General features: G+C 42.0%; 1 protein-coding gene across 3 annotated transcripts in view; it reads left to right on the top strand.

Moving 5' to 3' along the window:
• The first annotated feature begins 4,166 nt into the window (after nucleotides 1-4,166).
• Nucleotides 4,167-19,653, top strand: part of PIK3CG (phosphatidylinositol-4,5-bisphosphate 3-kinase catalytic subunit gamma) — a 60,922-nt gene continuing 45,435 nt past the window's right edge. For 2 of the 3 annotated variants that reach the window (XM_030550541.1, XM_030550277.1), the window contains exon 1: nucleotides 4,173-4,253. The gene's annotated coding sequence lies outside the window, so the exon portion shown is untranslated. Of the gene's footprint in view, nucleotides 4,254-19,653 lie in introns of all 3 variants that reach the window. The other variant, XM_030550372.1, reaches the window with a different exon arrangement.

The following is a 19,653-nucleotide window of genomic DNA, read 5'->3' as shown; positions in this document are numbered from 1 at the left end:
ATGAAGGGCTGGATATCATAGATGTCAAGGTTTTTCCCCCACTTTGAACTTTAGCGTCCAAAAAAATGGGGACCTGCATGGACCCTTCTAAGCTTAATTCCTATCTTAGATCTGATAACGCTGCTACCAGCCAAAATATAGTGTTTGGCACACTTCCTGTTCCCCCAAAACCTTCCCTGGGGAACCCAAGACCCAAACCCCTTGGATCTGAACACAAGGAGAAATTAGCCTTCTCCTTTTTCCCCCCAGACTTTCCCCTCCCTGGGTTACCCTGAGAGGCTACACTGATACAAACTCCTTGGATCTTAAAAAAAAGAGGAATTAACCTTCCCCCCCCTTCTTTCCCCCCCCACCAATCCCTGGTGAGTTCAGACCCAACCCCCTTGGGTCTTAAAACAAGGGAAAAAAATCAATCAGGTTCTTAAAAAAGAAAGCTTTTAATTAAAGAAAGAAAAAGTAAAAATTATCTCTGTAAAATCAGGATGAAAAATGTTTTCAGGGTATTCAGATTCATATATCCTAGAGGGACTCCCCCCCTCCAGCCTTAGATTCAAAGTTACAGCAAACAGAGGTAAAAATCCTTCCAGCAAAACGAAAAACCATTCACAAGTTGAAAGAAAACAAACATAAGACTACTCCACCTTGCCTGGCTACTTACAAGTTTGAAACATGAAAGACTGATTCAGAAAGATTTGGAGAGTCTGGTTGTACGTCTGGTCCCTCTTTTTCCCAAGAGCGAACAACGAACAAAATAAACAGCACAAACAAAGACTTCCCTCCATCAATATTTGAAAGTATCTTGTCCCCCCATTGGTCCTCTGGTCAGGTGTCAGCCAGGTTCACTGAGCTTCTTAACCCTTTACAGGTAAAAGAGACATTAACCCTTAACCATCTGTTTATGACAACAGGGGAAAGTTTCAAGGGGACATGGGGACTGGGTTGCACCTTTTGTTAACTTGCAAAAAAACATGAACAGGTCTGACTACCAAAAGGAGGCTGCCAGACAACTCTCCAATACCAAATTCTACAGACCACTTCCCTCAGATCCCACTGAGGAATACACTAAGAAACTTCAACATCTACTCAGGACACTCCCTACACTAACACCGGAACAAATCAACATACCCTTAGAGCCCCGACCAGGGTTATTCTATCTACTACCCAAGATCCACAAACCCGGAAATCCTGGACGCCCCATCATCTCGGGCATTGGCACTCTCACTGAAGGACTATCTGGATATATGGACTCTTTACTCAGACCCTATGCCACCAGCACTCCCAGCTATCTCCGTGACACCACTGATTTCCTGAGGAATCTACAATGCATTGGTGACCTTCCAGAAAACACCATCCTAGCCACCATGGATGTAGAGGCTCTCTACACAAACATCCCACACAGAGATGGAATACAAGCTGTTAGGAACAGTATCTGTGATGATGCCACAGCACAACTGGCTGCTGAGCTCTGTGCCTTTATCCTCACACACAACTATTTCAAATTTGATGACAATATATATCTCCAGATCAGTGGCACCACTATGGGCACCCGCATGGCCCCACAATATGCCAATATTTTTATGGCTGACCTGGAACAACGCTTCCTCAGCTCTCATCCACTCACGCCCCTTCTCTACCTATGCTACATTGATGACATCTTCATCATCTGGACCCATAGGAAGGAGTCTCTGGAAAAATTCCACCACGATTTCAACAGCTTCCACCCCACCATCCACCTCAGCCTGGACCAATCTACACAGGAGGTCCACTTCCTAGACACCACGGTGCAAATAAGTGATGGTCACATTAACACCACCCTATACTGAAAACCTACCGCCCATTATGCCTACCTTCATGCCTCCAGCTTCCATCCCGGGCACATCACACGATCCATTGTCTACAGCCAAGCACTGAGGTACAACCGCATCTGCTCTAACCCCTCAGACAGAAACCAGCACCTACAGAATCTCCACCAAGCATTCTCAATACTACAATTCCCACACAAGGAAATAAGGAAACAGATCAATAGAGCCAGACGTGTACCCAGAAGCCGCCTACTGCAAGACAAAGCCAAGAAAGAAACCAACAGGACTCCACTGGCCATCACATACAGTCCCCAGCTAAAACCCCTCCAACGCATCATCAGGGATCTACAAGCCATCCTGGACAATGACCCCACACTTTCACAGGCCTTGGGTGGCAGGCCAGTCCTCGCCCACAGACAACCTGCCAACTTGAAACATATTCTCACCAGTAACTGCACACCGCACCATAGTAACTCTAGCTCAGGAACCAATCCATGCAACAAACCTCGATGCCAACTCTGCCCACATATCTACACCAGCGACACCATCACAGGACCTAACCTGATCAACCACACCATCACCAGTTCATTCACCAGCACGTCCACCAATGTAATATACGCCATCATATGCCAGCAATGCCCTTCTGCTATGTACATCGGCCAAACTGGACAGTCACTACGGAAAAGGATAAATGGACACAAATCAGATATTAGGAATGGCAATATACAGAAACCTATAGGAGAACACTTCAACCTCCCTGGCCACACTATAGCAGACCTTAAGGTGGCCATCCTGCAGCAAAAAAACTTCAGGACCAGACTTCAAAGAGAAACTGCTGAGCTTCAGTTCATCTGCAAATTTGACACCATCAGCTCAGGATTGAACAAAGACTGTGAATGGCTTGCCAATTACAGAACCAGTTTCTCCTCTCTTGGTTTTCACACCTCAACTGCTAGAACAGGGCCTCATCCTCCCTGATTGAACTGACCTCATTATCTCTAGCTTGCTTGCTAGCACACATATATATACCTGCCCCTGGATATTTCCATTACATGCATCTGAGGAAGTGGGTATTCACCCACGAAAGCTCATGCTCCAAAACGTCTGTTAGTCTATAAGGTGCCACAGGATTCTTTGCTGCTTTTACAGATCCAGACTAACACGGCTACCCTCTGATACATGAGTCAAACAGAGACATTTGCTAGAGTTACAAAACAAAAATATCTATATCCTTAAAAAATAGGACTGAAGTTACAGCTGTACTGGAGGAGTGACAGGTTCAGGCCACAAAGATAAATTTTGATAAACTACTAAGGTGTCAGATAAACTGGAAATAAAAATAGGCACATGGCCAAAAATAATCAATGTAAGTATCTAAATACCAAATCATAATACAAATACATAATACAAATATACCAGTAAGACTATACTGTTGGCCTTAAGATCAGAAGTGGGCTATTGAGTGAATAATATTGAGAGAAATCGAAGAGGCATCTAAATCTAATAAAATAGTAATTACCTATATATAATCTGGTCAAATGTCACAGTGGGTGTAGAGAAGCAATTACATCTTGCAATAGTTAGTTCTAGAAGGGAGTAGCTATTTCTCCACTGAGGTCTTGCCTAGTCTAGGGAGATTTGCACCAGTACCACTATTTACAACAGTACCAACCCCTAATGCACACAACTGCACCAGCTAAAACAAAACAACAACAAAACATAAACCTGTGGCTTGCACCAGCGTGCCTTACCTCAGCAGGTGAACTAGCACTGATGCAAGCCCCGTGTGAAAGGGGTGCAGGCAGCACCTCCATGGGGGTGGGCGGAATTGTACTGGCGTAGGGGTACGTATACAAAACCTGCGCTACAGACCGCGCCTCACTCCGAAGTCACAGACAGGATTTGTCTCAGCAAGTAGGAACATAGCAGACCGGGCCATACCAAAACCCAGCACTGCCACCACACTTGAGAAAGGGGGATTTAAAACTCCATCGCGCCCTCCCCCATTCCTCAGGGCCCCTCTGTGCTCTGCACTCCCCCGCCTGCCCGCCCGCCCCCTGCGCGGGTCACAGGGGATGCCCTGGGCTTTCCCCCGCGCTGTCCTTCCGCCGGGCGTTGCCCTGCAGAGCTGTTCCGCGCCCGCCCCGGGCTGCCAGTGCCCTGCCCCGGCTCCAGGCCCTGGCTGGCGTGGCCCGTGCGCGGCACTCGCAGTAGCTGCCAGGTGCGGGCCGGGCACCACAGGGCCGCTCCCGCCCAGAGGCTCGGCGCCGAGCTGGACCGAGCGGCTGCAGCTGCCCGCCGCGGCTCCGGGGGAGGGTTCCGCAGCCGGCTGCCCAGCGCGCCGGGAGTGGGACAGGCGGCGCCTGGAGCTCGGGGACTGCCGGCGCCAGGCTCCCCTCCGCCCGCGGGTCCTGCCCGCCTCCCGGCTGGGGAAACACCTGCGCGGAGCCGGTGAGTAGCGACAAGCGGGGCTCGCCCCTGGCTCCAGCTGAACAGGCTCGTTTGTTTCCTCCCTGCCTCTGCGGGCTCCAGGCAGCTGCTGGAACACGCACCTCCCCCTGCGGTCAGGGGGCGCTGGGTGCCGGCGGGAGGGGGAGTAGGAGGCGGGTTGTTGTAACAGCTGGACTCGAGGCGCAGCCTCCCTGGAGCAGGGGGGCGGCCTTGGGTGCAAATGATACCCCGGGGGGCAGGTGTGGGCCTTAGAAAAAATGGGTTTTGCAGCTGTGGTGTAACACCGACACAACTTGGCTTAAGGGCTTCAAGGCTTGTTTGATTCACTTTTCCTCAGTGAAAGCTATCGCCTAGGCCTACTACTTTTACCTTCTGGGAGCTCCCCGTTCTCAGGGGAATGAGCTCTGTGCAGGTGGACCACTTGCCCGAGCAGAGCCCCACTGAAGTCAAAGGATAGGGGTCAGATCACATTGCAGAAGCCTTCCTTGCTTTCCCGCTGACATAAGCAATCCTGAAAAAAAATCTTAATGTAGACAAAGCCAAACAGAAACGCACTAACCAGTGGGTACAGCTCTAACAGTTGTAACACTAATGTACTGTACACAAAGACTGGGTGGGGTCAGGGATTTTTGGCCCCTAATTTTCTAACACTGGTGTAGTTCAATCCTATGAGATTGGTTTATTGTTAGTTCACAAGATCTGGAAGTGTATCCTGCACACAGGTTGGCCATTCTTACAGTTAGCAGGTGTATATGCTTTTAAACTCCAGAGTGACTGCTGTAGATTTTAGAATCTAAGGAATTTCTTCTAAATCTGAATAGTGACCATTGTAGAATGTATGAGTTGTGGTTTGACTGCTGTGGTGTTCTAAATTCTGTAGCAGTAAATACAGACCTTCTACGCTTTGGAAAAATTAATATGGAAGCATATGTAAATATTTCTTAATATAAATGACAAAATAGGTTAGACTGTTTAAAACCTAGGAAAATTGAAGACTGATATGTTAATTACAATACAGTTAAGGTTAACCGTTAATTTAATGTCATTATCAATGTTTTAAGTTTAAATTTATTTTTTATTTTTTTCTTGCAGTTTTTTTTCTTCCTGTAACAATTTAAACTCTGTCTCATTACTCTCAATTTATTTAAGCCCTGATCCTGCAAATACTTACACATGCAAGTAACTTTACCCAAAGGGACTATCTATTTGCATAACTGGGAGTGTAGATTAAATTCTTCAAATCAGGGACTGAGTCTTCCTACATATTGTATGGTGCCAAATAGAATAGGGCCCTAATCCTGATATGCTATAGCTCAAACAGAAGTTATGGGCTTGATGCAGAAATTATTGCGTGAAGTTCTTTGGCCTATGTTATGCAGGAGGTCAGACTGGATGATCATAATGGTCCCTACTTGCCTTAAAATATATTAATCTGATCTACTGCAGTATAAATATTAAACACTAATAAATGGATTTTCTCATCTAACAAATAATGTCTGTTGTGTCCATCCTATACATATAGAGGCCATAAATCTTCCAATTATTGTACATGCCCTTGTGATTTCCCTGTACCTGGCATAAGAGGGGAGTGTTGGTGGAGACTAAATCACCATGCGACTGAAGACCAGAGTGTTGTAAATAAAATACACAATAGGAAGAAGTAGGCAGTAAACGGAATGCTGCAGGGACCTTCATTGTGAATTTCCTTACTTTCAAACTTTTGTTTGCTTTTGTGCAATATCACTCTATTATTAAAGTTATGTATAATTATTTATAACCTTACTATATTTTACTCAAGATATGTGTTTGAAATTATGGAGGCTGCTAAAAGTTTTAGCTCATTTCAGAGTCTGCCACCAAACCTCCCCTTTGACTAGAGATCTAAACATCTTTAAATCTCCAGTGAGACCAAACATGCTGAGGAACTAGGGTAGCTTTTAGATAATTTGATTCACTCAAAGTCCTATTGATAAGAAGAATGAATGTGTATGTGCCAGTTGTCTAGCATACTTTCTAGTGGGTACCAGAATTCACCTGGTTCATCTGAGAGTTAGTAATTTTCTAATGGGTTTGACATAATGGGTATGGGTACATACAGATTTGTGTTTTACAATGTCTTATTTGCATAGTTCAGCATTGGATCGTAACAGATGTGGAAAAATCAGTACCCCTGCAACGGAAGGATACAATTCCCTGATACAGAATGTATTAGATATTACATTTCTGTGTCTGCATGGGAAAGACCCATGAAAACAACCCAAGTTGTGTATTTAAACCAATATAGTTACACCAGTATAACCCTTCATGTAGACATCCTTATTCTGCTACAGAGTGCCTTTTTTTTAGTTTAGTTTAGTTTGTTGTTTGGGAAATTAAACTGAAAAAAAGCCACTCCTATACCAAAATAAAAGTTTTTCATATGGTGGGTTATGACAGTATGACTTTATCAGTATAACTGGTAAAACATTCCCACATGGACAAGCTCTAATAGTTGCACTTGATTTTATTCAAAAAGCGAAGTTCAATAGATGTTGTGACTATTTCATGGTACAAAATATACAATTAAAAGCCATAATAGTAATAACACATTGTCCTTCTATATAATCTTTCATCAGATCTTCTCAAAATACTTTACAAATGCTAATTATCAATTAAACCTCACAACATCATTAAGAACTAGATTAGTAGTATGCCTGTATTGGGTAAACTGCAGCACTAAGAGATTAAGTAACTTGCCCAAGGCATATATATCTATATTTCTATTGACTAGAACTAGATTTATCCCTGGTATAACTGTTTTGGCCTGAGGAGTCCATGTTTCCAGTCCCCGCCACTAGCAATGGATGGCAGGACCATTAGATTATCACACAATACTGCCACCCCTGTCCTTTCCAAATGGATGAGTCCAAAAAATATTTGTAATGGCTAGGCAGTGTATAGATTTGCTGTCTGTTATGCAAGATGACAACCAGTCTGATCAGCTGGTTGATGTTTATCAGAATAGTTGACCAGGAAATGGTGTGTTTTTGTTTTGGAGGAATTGATCTTTAAACACATGCCAGCCAAATGTAAAAATGTTAGGACTGGTTCTTGCTGGCTTTTGCCAGATCTAAGGAGGCACAGCCATTGAGATCCTGCTGAATCCAAGTATATTTAATAAAGTCAGGGCAATGGGATTCCATTAGATCCAAGAATGTTTAGGTAAAACATATATGGGTCCATTGACATAAAAACTCACAGCTAGTAGTTTGTGATTAGTACACATTCTTTCATTTTACAAATTTTCATTAGTACACATTCTTTCATTTTACAAATTTACACTATGGTCGACCTAAGTTATGCAACTCCAGCTACGTGAATAACGTAGCTGACATCGACGTACCTTTGATCGACCTTTTGCAGTGTCTATACCACGCTGGGTCGACAGGAGAATCTCTCTTGTCAACTAACCTTACGCTTCTCTTTCCCGTGGAGTACCTGAGTTGATGGAGAATGATCAGCAGTCTTTTTAGCAGGTCTTGCCCCCGGTGGATCGATCACCACACGTCGATCCCCCGGTAAGTGGAGTCAAGCCCTATGATATGTAGAGACAGATTTTTTTCTAACTATATTACAAAGTGTATAGTAATTATATTAAAATTATCTGAAAGAATGTTAAGGCTGCAAGTGAAGCACTCAGAAGTTAGGGAAAGCTAGAATTAAGATTGCCCAGACATGTTTCTATGATGTTCCCCAGGGTACAGTCTGGACTGTTGGACAGCTGCATCCGCTCAGTTCTCCAACCTGAGGTGCTTTTTACACTGCTTTGCTGTGAGAGCAACCGCTCCTGGTCTGCTCACACCCAGCCTCCAGCATGTAAATTACTCCTAGCTATAGTGAAAGAGTGCTTTAGTCAGCCAGCCAGCCACCCTTGAATGATACTGCAGGGCAACACCAGCAAATTCCCAGTCCCAGACTTTCCTCCAGTAATGTGCGTCTTGTATTACCCAGTACTTTCCTGAACAATACAAGCTCATATAAAGTCAGTCATTTCATTAATAGAGATTGATGTGCACAAACATTGTTCTCTCAAATGGAGTTTCCCAAACACTTTAATCCAAACACACACACGCTGCAATAAAACAAGTTTATTAACTGCAGAAAGAAAGATTTTAAGTGATTACAAGTAATGAAGCATAAAAGTCAGAATTGGTTAGAAAGAAATAACTGGTAGAACACAATACCTAATTTAACAAGATAAGTGAATTTAAACAAAAAGATTTCTCTCACCACATGCTTACAGCAGTCTGGGTGGATTTCTTTCAGCCAGGACGCCTCTCCCAGTTCGGTGATGCTTCTTTTGTCTTTCAAGTGTTACTGAGGCCATGAGTAGAGATGAAGGGAGAGAGGTGATTTGGGGCCTCTGTTCCTCATTTTTAATCTCTCTCTCCTCTTTGAGAATCATTTCCAGCTGGGGTTCAGGTGGCAGTCTGTCTGTTTGCTCAGGAACCTTGAGCTGTTCCATTGCCAAGATGTAAATTTCTCACTCACACCCTACTTCCTGCCAAAGAATGGCCACTTAACCAAGTGATAGTCCATTTGATTTTGTTGACACCTGGCTGAGGCATCAGTTTGCCTTTTGTCTCTGAGGAACTGGTTAGTGCCTACTTTTCTAAACTTGGAGTATGTCTCAGCAATGTCATACAGTAGAGTCTTATAACTTTACATACAATGTTGTCACACATTTTATAAGGACAATAATGTTCAGCAAATTCTGAGTTTTCAAATGATACCTCACAAGGCATACTTTGTACAAAATTGATCATAGTCTTGTAAAAAGGATGAACATAAGGGTACACACTTTCACAGTTTCCCCCTTACCTGGTATATTTCTGTCCCTGTCATTGCCTGCTCCTCTTCCCTTTGCCTGTGAGTCAGGCTGTTTCCCTGCTTTCAGTTCTGGTGCTCAGCACCAGAGTGGCCCTGTCATCTAAAAGAAGCAATTGCAGGAAAAGTCTTGCTCCACTCTGACAGAATCTTCAGAGAATTTAGCTACCAAACTCCAACAAACCTCATGTACAAATGGTGATTTGCAGAGGCTTATTATTTGGCTAATTTGAGTGAATTTTTATGGGGCTAGGAAAAAAAAAACACTTCCATGACCCCAGAGCAACCTCTTCCCCACTTGCCAAATTTCAGGTCCTTGCTTCAAAGGTTTGAGGTGCTAGAACTTCTCAACCAAAAGGATTAGGAATTTTTTTAACATTAGCATTGGGATTCCCTCCGAGACCTTTTGTACTCAGCTTATCCAGAACACCTTGTCCATTTCTGGGAGAACACTTCATCCAGGTCTCTGGGATCCAAAACATTCAATTTGACTCTGGATTTCATCACTCAAGTTCCTATAGCAAAGCTACATTGAGTTGATCAGACTCACGCGTACAGGCTGGATATAGGGCAAACCACACATCCAAAGTTTCACAGACAATCTCTTCCTTTCTACATGTTTGTAAATTACATTGCATTTGCTACTTATTAATTCGTACATTTTTGGATTGGCTTGGTTACTTTGCAGGAACCAGTACCTATACAGCATGCTCTTCGTGTGTGCTCTTCACGTGGAACCTGATCTTTACGTTCCAGGTTTATCTTGTCTATAGCCCCTATCATCAAGGTGTTAATGCTTATCTTAGCTAGCACAGACATCCTGACTCCAGCATCCTGTTTGTCAAGCCCCTTTTTACAACTTAACCTTCCCAATTATGCCCACTAAGAAATGAGACAAGTTACTTATATCAATCCAAGACTACAATTAACAAAACAGCATATTTCCCCCCAAACTCATTTTCTGAAGCAGCTGAACTTTAAAAATAAATTATTCTGAGTCTGACATCCAGCATGGAAAATTTCAGCCCTAACTTTTAAAGTTTGGCAAAGTTAAAATCAACTGAAAACGGCATCTTATAAAGGAAAGTGTTAGACCATCTTAACTATTTGCATCCTTGTCAGCTCTGCCTACCATAGATAAGAATGGCTGAAAGCCATTTCTAGCTGAATGAGGTGATATCTTTTATTGGACCAACTTCTGATGGTGAGAGAGACAAGCTTTCGAGCTTACACACAGTTCTTCAAGCCTTGAAAACTTAAAGTGTCACAACTAAACACAAGATGGAATAGATTGTCTAGCATAAGTAGTTAAAACACATTTCAAGGGACCATTCAAGGTGAACTGGCCTTTTTTGTAGGTAGCTGTGACACTCCGAGTTGGGCCATGTCTACACTTACAAGCTTACAGCAGCACAGCTGTACCAATACAGCTGTGCTGCTGTAAGAGCACTCATTTAGCTGTATTACGCTGATGGGAGAGAGCTCTCCCATCTACATAATAAAACCAGCTCAATGAGCAGCGGTAGCTATGTTGGCAGGAGTGTCTCACTCCAACAAAGTGTTGTGTACATAAGCAGGTGACGGGTTGGACCCTTTGAGAAGTCACCTGATGTGCTGACATGCCACTGAGTCTACCTGTTCTGCCGGGGCCCCCTTTAACCTGTCTTGCTGAGCCAGGCTCTTAAAACCTCCTCTAACACACACAGGCAGAGCCACACCCAGTTGCAGATCAGCTATGGGAAGACTCAGTTTAAGGGATTTGCTTCAGCACTCAGATGTCCACCTCCCTTGAAGTGCAGACCCAAAGATATATTAGGAAATTTGCCCCCTCCCTCAGTGTGGAGAGAGGTGTGCACGTTTCTTACCCACACAGTTAGAAATTACAGAAACTGGGTTTAATAATAAACAAGACACATTTTATTAACTAGAAAAGGCAGATTTTAAGTGGTAAAAGAACAAAGCAGATTACTAAGGAAATTAAATCAAACATGCAAACTAAGCTAGTTTCACTAAAGAAATTGGTTACAGATAATATTTCTCACTCTAGATATTGTTGTAGGCAGTTTGCAAAGCTTCTGTGGTTCAGAGTTCCAGTTATATTCCTTTTCAGACTAGACCCCTGTCTCAGTCTGGACTTCCCTCTTGCCTTCAGTTTTCCTTCTGGGGCAGCCAGGCTATGGAGAGGAGGAATCCTGTTTGCCTTCCTCCCCACGCTTAAATAGGATTTACGTAAGGCAGGAATCCTTTGTTTCCCAAACTTGACCCCCTTCCCTTACAGTGGAAAGTTACAAGAAGTCCTAGTAATATTTTAGTATCAGGTGACAAGACCACCTGACCCTATAGTATTACAGCATCCATGAGTCAGTGGCAGTATGGAGAGTCCACAGGAAGGCCACACTTTTCAGTCTGTAGTCCTCGCTGATGGGCCATCTGCCCTGTTTCGTTTTTCCATTGTTGTACCTGAAGTGTTAGCAGTGGGCGTCACCCAAAGTAGCATAGTTGAAATGCAGATACATAGTCAATATTCCTAACTTCAGATACAGAAATGATACAGGCATACAAATTGGATAATTGCATTCAGTAAATCATAACCTTTTCAATGATATCGCACATGAGCGATCTTGCATAAAGTATATCTCAGCTATGTCATATACATATCATAAGCATATTTTCATAAAAATTATGGAATGACATGTCACAGAGTGCTTATGCTGAAAAAAATTATGTTGCCTGGGGAAAGATGATTTTTTTCATACTCTTAAGTGACAAAAGTTTTGCCAACGTAAGTGCTGACATAGACATGGCTTAAGTTTCCCAGATATAAAAAAGAACAGTGTAATTCAAAAGCTTCTTTCTCTCACCAACAGAATTTGGTAAGGTAAAAGATATCACCTCACCCACCTTGTCTCTCTAATATCCTGGGACCAACATGGCTACAACAACTCTGCATATTACTAGCTGAAGGCTTTTCAGTGGCCTCATTGTGTTCCTTAACAGAGTTGCTATTTTGGGTCTTAAACCATGATGGCTCTGCTATGAATAAGGTGAATTATTTACTGTGAAGATTTTTTTCACCTCTGTGAAGTGTTAATTTGAGAGCCTAGGGGTATGTCTACACTTAAACTGCTACTGCGTCACAGCTACAGCAACGCAGCTGCATCACTGTGTGCTTCAGCATAGACTCTACCTACACTGCCAGGAGGGGTTCTCCCATCAGTGCTGGTAATCCTCCTCCCCAGGACACGAATCTTCCATCGACCTAGTGCTGTCACATCAGGTGTTAGGTCAGCTTAGATATATCTCTTAAGGTTGTGGATTTTCATATCCCTGAGAGACGCAGCTATGCCAATGTAAGTTTGCAATGTAGACAAGCCCAAAGACTGTTTCAGTGTTTTGCCTCATGTGTAGATGGGGCTTGATCTTTCTGGAAACCAGGAAGTTTGTTTAGTGAAGATGGCATCTTAAGTGCTGTTATGACTAAGGTCTAATCTACATTTAAAATTGAAGCCTGGTCTACACTAGCATTTTATATCAATATAGCCATATCTCCCAGGGATGTGAAACATCCAAAATGACGTAGCTATACCAACATAACCCCTGGTATAGACTGTGCTAGGTCAGTGGAAGAATTCTTCCATCAAACTAGTTATCACCTCCAGGGGAGGTGGATTACCTGCACCAATGTGAGACTCCCTCATCAGCATAGGTCAGTGGTGGGCAACCTGCGGCCCACAAGGCACATGCGCCCCATCAGTAATCCACTGGCAGGCCACGAGACAGTGTTTACATAGACCATCCGCAGGCACGGCCACCCACAGCTCCCAGTGGCTGTGGTTTGCCATTCCTGGCCAATGGGAGCTGCGGGAAGCAGTAGTCCACACTTCCCTGCGGGCCCGCAGGTTGCCCACTACTGGTGTAGGTAGTGTCCACACTGAAGCATGACAGCACTGCAGCTGTTCTGCTATATTTAAGAGTAGACAAGCCCCAGACTGACATAGCTACAGCCCTCAAGGGTGTAAAAAATCCACATCCCTGAATGCTGTAGTTATGCTGAACTAACTCCTGGTGTAGAGACAACTAGGTCAATGGAAGAATGCTTCTGTCGATGTAGCTACCATTGCTCAGGGAGATGGTGTTCCTACAGCAACAGAAAAAGCTCTTTCATTTCTGTAAACTCTGTCGCCACTAAAGGTTATGCCAGCATAGCTATAGCACCATAGCTATGCTGCTATAGTCCCTCTCCCCATATTCTAGACCTAGCATAGGCATGGATGTCTAAGGGCTGGTCTACACTAGGAACTTACATTGGTATAGTTACATCTCTCAGGAGTGTGAAAAATCTCACACCTGTGAGAGACATAGCTATACAGACCTAACCCCTGGTGTAGACAGCACTAGAGTAATAGAAGAATTCTTCTGTCATCCTAGCTACAGCTTCTTTGGAAGGTGGATTACTTACACCAATGGGAGAACCCCTCTTATTAGCATAGGTAGTGTCCACACTAAACCGCTACAGCGGTGTCACTGTAGTATTCTAAGTGTATACATACCCTAAGAAAACACTACTGGAGTTTGATCACCTTTATATTTGTCTGTTGTATACTTTTCTCTCCTCCTCACAGCCGCCATTTTTCCAGAGTGGGTTCTACCTGCTGTTCTCCAAAATAGCCAGCATGTTACTAATAAAGTCCTATGCTGAAAAAGATTAAAATTTGTCCTGTCCCTTCATTTTGATTTTTAATTTTTGTTTTCTTACATTCCCCTTCCCCTATGGCATTTTCCATTAACTCCAACCTGAAGGATGTGCATATCTCATAGCTCCTTTAACTTGTGGTATAAGTGGCTGCACAAATCTAGGGTTGAAAGTGCATCCTTCAAATTCTTCCTGAATCTCAGGCCATCACTCACGGTAGATTTCAATGTGTGCGGAAGTGTTTGTTTATACATTATATGTCATATATAAAATGGAGCAGTAGCAATACCTACAGTTAAAGTTCCCTAATGCTTCCCATTTTGACTCACTTTGTCCAGTTATAATTGTGACAAATTTTAACCATTCAAGCTGAAATTCAGAAAATGAAAAATATATGTAATACAAATAACTGATTAATATTCTAACCATTCATACATATTATATATAATTAAAAGTATAGCTTTTAAGTAGCAAATGGTAAATACATTATCAGAAGTTCATGTATTACCACAGTCTCTCAGAAATATTGGTATCCCACAACCATACACTTGGTCATCATTTGTAGCACATATATTCGCAGGAAATAACATGGATACCTCAATCTAGTCTTTCGAGAAAGCCAGCTCCATATGGCATCTGTACTGAGATCACATTCAAAAACTGCAGTTAACAGTGTTTTCTTCAGCAATTGAAATTAGTGAGGGTGTTCAAAAATATAGAATGTGTTTGTGAGGCTCGATGAGGGGTGAGACCATTGGGGCTAAGATGGGCTGTATGGCACCACAGTAAAAACTGAATAATGTTTCACAACCATTTTATTAGATTTAACTTATGTTTTAAAATCATCACACAGATTAAAGTTGGCTACATAAGCCTACTATGAAGCATGACATCTACGTCCATCTTGGTTTCTTGTTGTAATTTTGCACAACTCTGTTAATGAACTTCTTGAATGCAGTGCATTCTTTTTTGGTGGCTTCCTGTGTGTCCTGTACTTCCAGTCCTTCATGATATGCTCATGATCATTCAGAAGGCGACTTCTTTCAGAACACAAAATTCTATTCAAAAGAGCACTCAGTTGTGACTCGGAGTAGAAAGCGATGATTTCCTACTTCTTTCATCCCAGGAAACATAGTACAGAGATTGGGTCAAACCACTAGTGATGATAAAGAAGAAGTTGAAGTCAAATCCTCATTCATTCATCATATGATATTCCACTCTGTGTTCATATTCTCTATTTTGTCCTAATCAAATTGCAGCCCCATTGCAGGTAGTGCTTCACTTCACTCAACTGTTAGTGTTTTATAGACAGGCATCTGTAAAAACGTAGATGTTGATAGAATCCAGAAGTTGCTGTTGTAGAGATGTAAGAATCAAGTCTGTGTACTTTATTTTTTCAGCTGGCTTAACAAACACTTCTTGTCCTCTTCATTTAAAGAATCAATATAAGTGCCCTAATTAGTCAACTTCTGAACTGAAGTCTGTGCATCTTCCAGTACGTTTTCAATGGGTATCTCTCTGACTGATCCTAGTGTAGTTTCCATTGCTGGACAGAGATCTACTACTGTTGTAGCAGATGCCTGGATGGCATTGTTTAATGACCCAAGTGATTTCAACAGTAGACTTACAAGAGAGAATGGCGATTGTTTTCTCTGAACTTAGTAGCAAAAGTAGTCCACCAATCTCACTACTTAAATCCGTCCCATCTCGGTAAATACATTCCAAAGCCAGTAATAATGGTTGCAGTAATTTTAAGACAACAGCCAAGGATCGCTCATGAGAAAGCCAGCGGGTTTTCGCAGTTTGGACCAATTTAAACTTCATTCCTGTGTATCTTCTATATTTTCCAAGACACTCAGTCCTTTTGGACTCTTGCTGAAATAAGAGTATAATGAAGACATTAAATTTATAGCTTTTTAAATGCCTTTTGAAGATTCTGCAGCTCATATTAGTGCTAGTTGGAGTAGATGGTCTCCGCAGTGTGTATAGGAGAGTTTAGAGTTACACTTTTCTCTGAGCAAAGCTTGTACTTCACTATGTCTTCCAGAGAAGTTTGCAGCTCCATCAAATGCATAAGCAGCCATCTCTTTGGGGTTCAATTTACAAGCTTTTAACTTTCCTAAGATGTGGGTTGTCAGAGATGCAGTAGATGTGTCTTATATAACCTGAACATCTAGCAATTCATCTATTGTCCTACCACTGACCTTAAGATAATGTATGCAGTGACTTAATACTTGGACACCCATTTGCTTCAGTTCATTCATGAGCCATATATGCATATTTTCTGAATGCAGTGAGAGTTCTTCACTTTTTCAGCTGCTGAGTTTTTCACAGTTACACTGCATGCTTCTAACCTGTCAGTTGAGTTTCTTGCAGAAAGATAGTGAGCATTTGCTGGTCTTGGTCAGAACCAGTGTCCAGCTTCAGGATTAACAAATGACAATGCACTTACCACACACTACAAACTTGAGGCCAATGTTATCTCTTGCTTAAAGAGAAAGTATGTGTGATAGCCATGTTTGTTTGAATAAACTGTGTTGTGTGGCCAACATTTTTAACAGCCTCATTAAGTACTTCTAAAATTGGCTTTGACAATGGCTGGCCTCCTGCATGTCAATGCAGTCCAGAAGATTGGTGTTTTGCAGCCTTTTCACATAGTTTATCAGCACTGGCTTTGCTGATTACTCTGGCAAACCAAGCTCCTCCATTTTTATTACATAAATCCATGATATGCTCACATCTTGAATACTGCATGCAATTCTGGTCACCCAATCTCACAAAAAAATTAAATTGGAGTTGGAAAAGGTACAGAGAAGAGCAACTAAAATGATTAGGGGTCTGGAACAGCTTCCATATGAGGAGAGATTAAGAAGACTGGGATGTTTCAGTTTGGAAAAAAGAGGACTAAGAGGGGATATGATAGAGATCTATAAAATATTGACTGGTGTGGAGAAAGTGAATAAGCTCCATATAACACAAGAACTAGGAGTCACCCAATGAAATTAATAGGCAGCAGGTTTAAAACAAACAAAAGGAAGTACTTCTTCACACAACACACGGTCAACCTGTGAAACTTTTTGCCAGGAGATGATGTGAAGGCCGAAACTACACTAGGGTTCAAAAAAGAAGTAGATAAGTTCATGGAGGAAATGTCCATCAATGGCTGTTAGCCAGGGTGGACAGGGATGCAACACCATGCTCTGAGAGCCTCTGCTTGCCAGAAATCAGGAGTGGATGACAGGGGATGGATCACTTGATAATTGCCCTGTTCTGTTAATTTCCTTTGAAGCACTTAGCACTGGCCACTATCAGAAGACAGGGTTTCAGAGTAGCAGCCGTGTTAGTCTGTATCCGCAAAAAGAACAGGAGTACTTGTGGCACCTTAGAGACTAACAAATTTATTTCAGCATGAGCTTTCATGAGCTACAGCTCACTTCTTCAGATGCATAGAATGGAACACACAGACAGGAGATATTTATACATACAGAGAACATGAAAAGGTGGAAGTATGCATACCAACAGGAAGAGTCTAATCAATTAAGATGAGCTTTCATCAGCAGGAGGAAAAAAAACCTTTTGAAGTGATAATTAAGATGACTCATAGAAGATGTGAGGAGAACTTAACATAGGGAAATAGATTCAGTTAGTGTAATGACCTAACCATTCCCAGTCTCTGTTTAGGTCTGAGTTAATTGTATCTAATTTGCATATTAATTCAAGTTCAGCAGTCTCTCTTTGGAATCTGTTTTTGAAGTTTTTTTGTTGCAAAATTGCCACCTTCAAGTCTGTCACTGAGTGGTTAGAGAGGTTGAAGTGTTCTCCCACTGGTTTTTGAATGTTAGGATTCCTGATGTCAGATTTGTGTCCATTTATTCTTTTGCGTAGAGACTGTCCAGTTTGGCCAATGTACATGACAGAGGGGCATTGCTGGCACATGATGGCATATATCACGTTGGTAGATGTGCAGGTGAACAAGCCCCTGATGGCGTGGCTGATGTGATTAGGTCCTATGATGATGTCACTTGAATAGATATGTGGACAGAGCTGGCATCGGGCTTTGTTGCAAGCACAGGTTCCTGGGTTAGTGTTTATGTTGTATGGTGTGCAGTTGCTGGTGAGTATTTGCTTCAGGTTGGGAGGCTGTCTATACGCGAGGACTGGCCTGTCTCCCAAGATCTGTGAGAGTGAGGGATCATCTTTAAGGATAGGTTATAGATCTTTGATGATGCGCTGGAGAGGTTTTAGTTGGGGGCTGTAGGTGATGGCTAGTGGTGTTCTGTTATTTTCTTTGTTGGGCCTGTCCTGTAGTAGGTGGCTTCTGGGTACTCTTCTGGCTCTGTTTTTTCACCTCAGCAGGTGGATATTTTAGTTTTAAGAATGCTTAATAGAGATCTTGTAGGTGTTTATCTCTGTCTGAGGGATTGGAGAAATACGGTTGTATCTTAGAGCTTGGCTGTAGACAATAGATCATGTGGTGTGTCCTGGATGGAAGCTGGAGACATGTAGGTAAGTATAGCGATCAGTGGGTTTCTGGTATAGGGTGGTGTTTATGTGACCATCGCTTATTAGCACAGTAGTGTCTAGGAAATGGACTGCTTGTGTGGATTGGTCTAGGCTGAGGTTGATGGTGGGATGGAAATTGTTAAAATCACGGTGGAATTCCTCGAGGGCTTCTTTTCCATGAGTCCAGATGACGAAGATGTCATCAATGTAGCGCAAGTAGACAGGGTTAGATGGACCGTTGGTTTGACCCAAGATGGCCATTCTTATTAGGGCTGTCAAGTGATTAAAAAAAATTAATTGCGATTAATTGTGTGATTAAAAAAAATAATCTTGATTATTCGCATGATTAATCACACTGTTAATAATAGAATACCATTTATTTAAATATTTTGAATGTTTTCTACATTTTCAAATATATTGATTTAAATTACTATGCAGAATACAAAGTTTACCATGATCACTTTATATTTATTTTTGATTACAAGTATTTGCACTATAAAAATACAAAAGAAATAGTATTTTTCAATTCACTTAATACAAGTACTGTCATGCAATCTCTTTACCCTGAAAGTTGAACTTACAAATTTAGAATTATGTACAAAAAACCCTGCATTCAAAAATAAAACAATGTAAAATTTTAGAGCCTTTATGTCCACTCAGTCCTACTTCTTGTTCAGCCAATCTCTCAGACAAACAAGTTTGTTTACATTTGCAGGAGATAATGCTGACCACTTCTTGTTTACAATGTCACCTGAAAGTGAGAACAGGAGTTCTCATGACATTGTTGTAGCTGGTGTCGCAAGTTATTTACGTGCCAGAGGCACTAAAGAGTCATATGTCTCTTCATGCTTCAACCACCATTCCAGAGGACATGGTTCTGCTCGATAACTGCATGTTATCCAAAGCAGTGTGGACTGACGCATGTTCATTTTAATTATCTGAGTCAGTTGCCACCAGCGGAAGACTGATTTTCTTTTTTGGTGGTTTGGATTCTGTAGTTTTCCTATTGGAGTGTTGGTCTTTTAAGACTTCTGAAAGCATGCTCCACAAGTTGTTTCTCTCAGATTTTGGAAGGCACTTCAGATTCTTAAACCTTGGTTGAGTGCTGTAGCTATCTTTAGAAATCTCACACTGGTACCTTCTCTGTGTTTTGTGAAATCTGCAGTGAAAGTGTTCTTAAAATGAACATGTGCTGAGTCGTCATCTGAGACTGCTATAACATGAAATATATGGCAGAATGCAGGTAAAAGATTGCAGGAGACATACAATTATCCTCCAAGAAGTTCAGTAACAAGTTTAATTAGCACATTATTTTTTTAATGAACATCATCAGTTATG

This window comes from Gopherus evgoodei, chromosome 1, assembly GCF_007399415.2.
Source record: "Gopherus evgoodei ecotype Sinaloan lineage chromosome 1, rGopEvg1_v1.p, whole genome shotgun sequence".
Classification (NCBI taxonomy): Eukaryota; Metazoa; Chordata; order Testudines; family Testudinidae; genus Gopherus; species Gopherus evgoodei.
The sequence above is the reverse complement of the archived record's forward strand: the minus strand, read 5'-3'. Positions and strand labels throughout refer to the sequence as shown.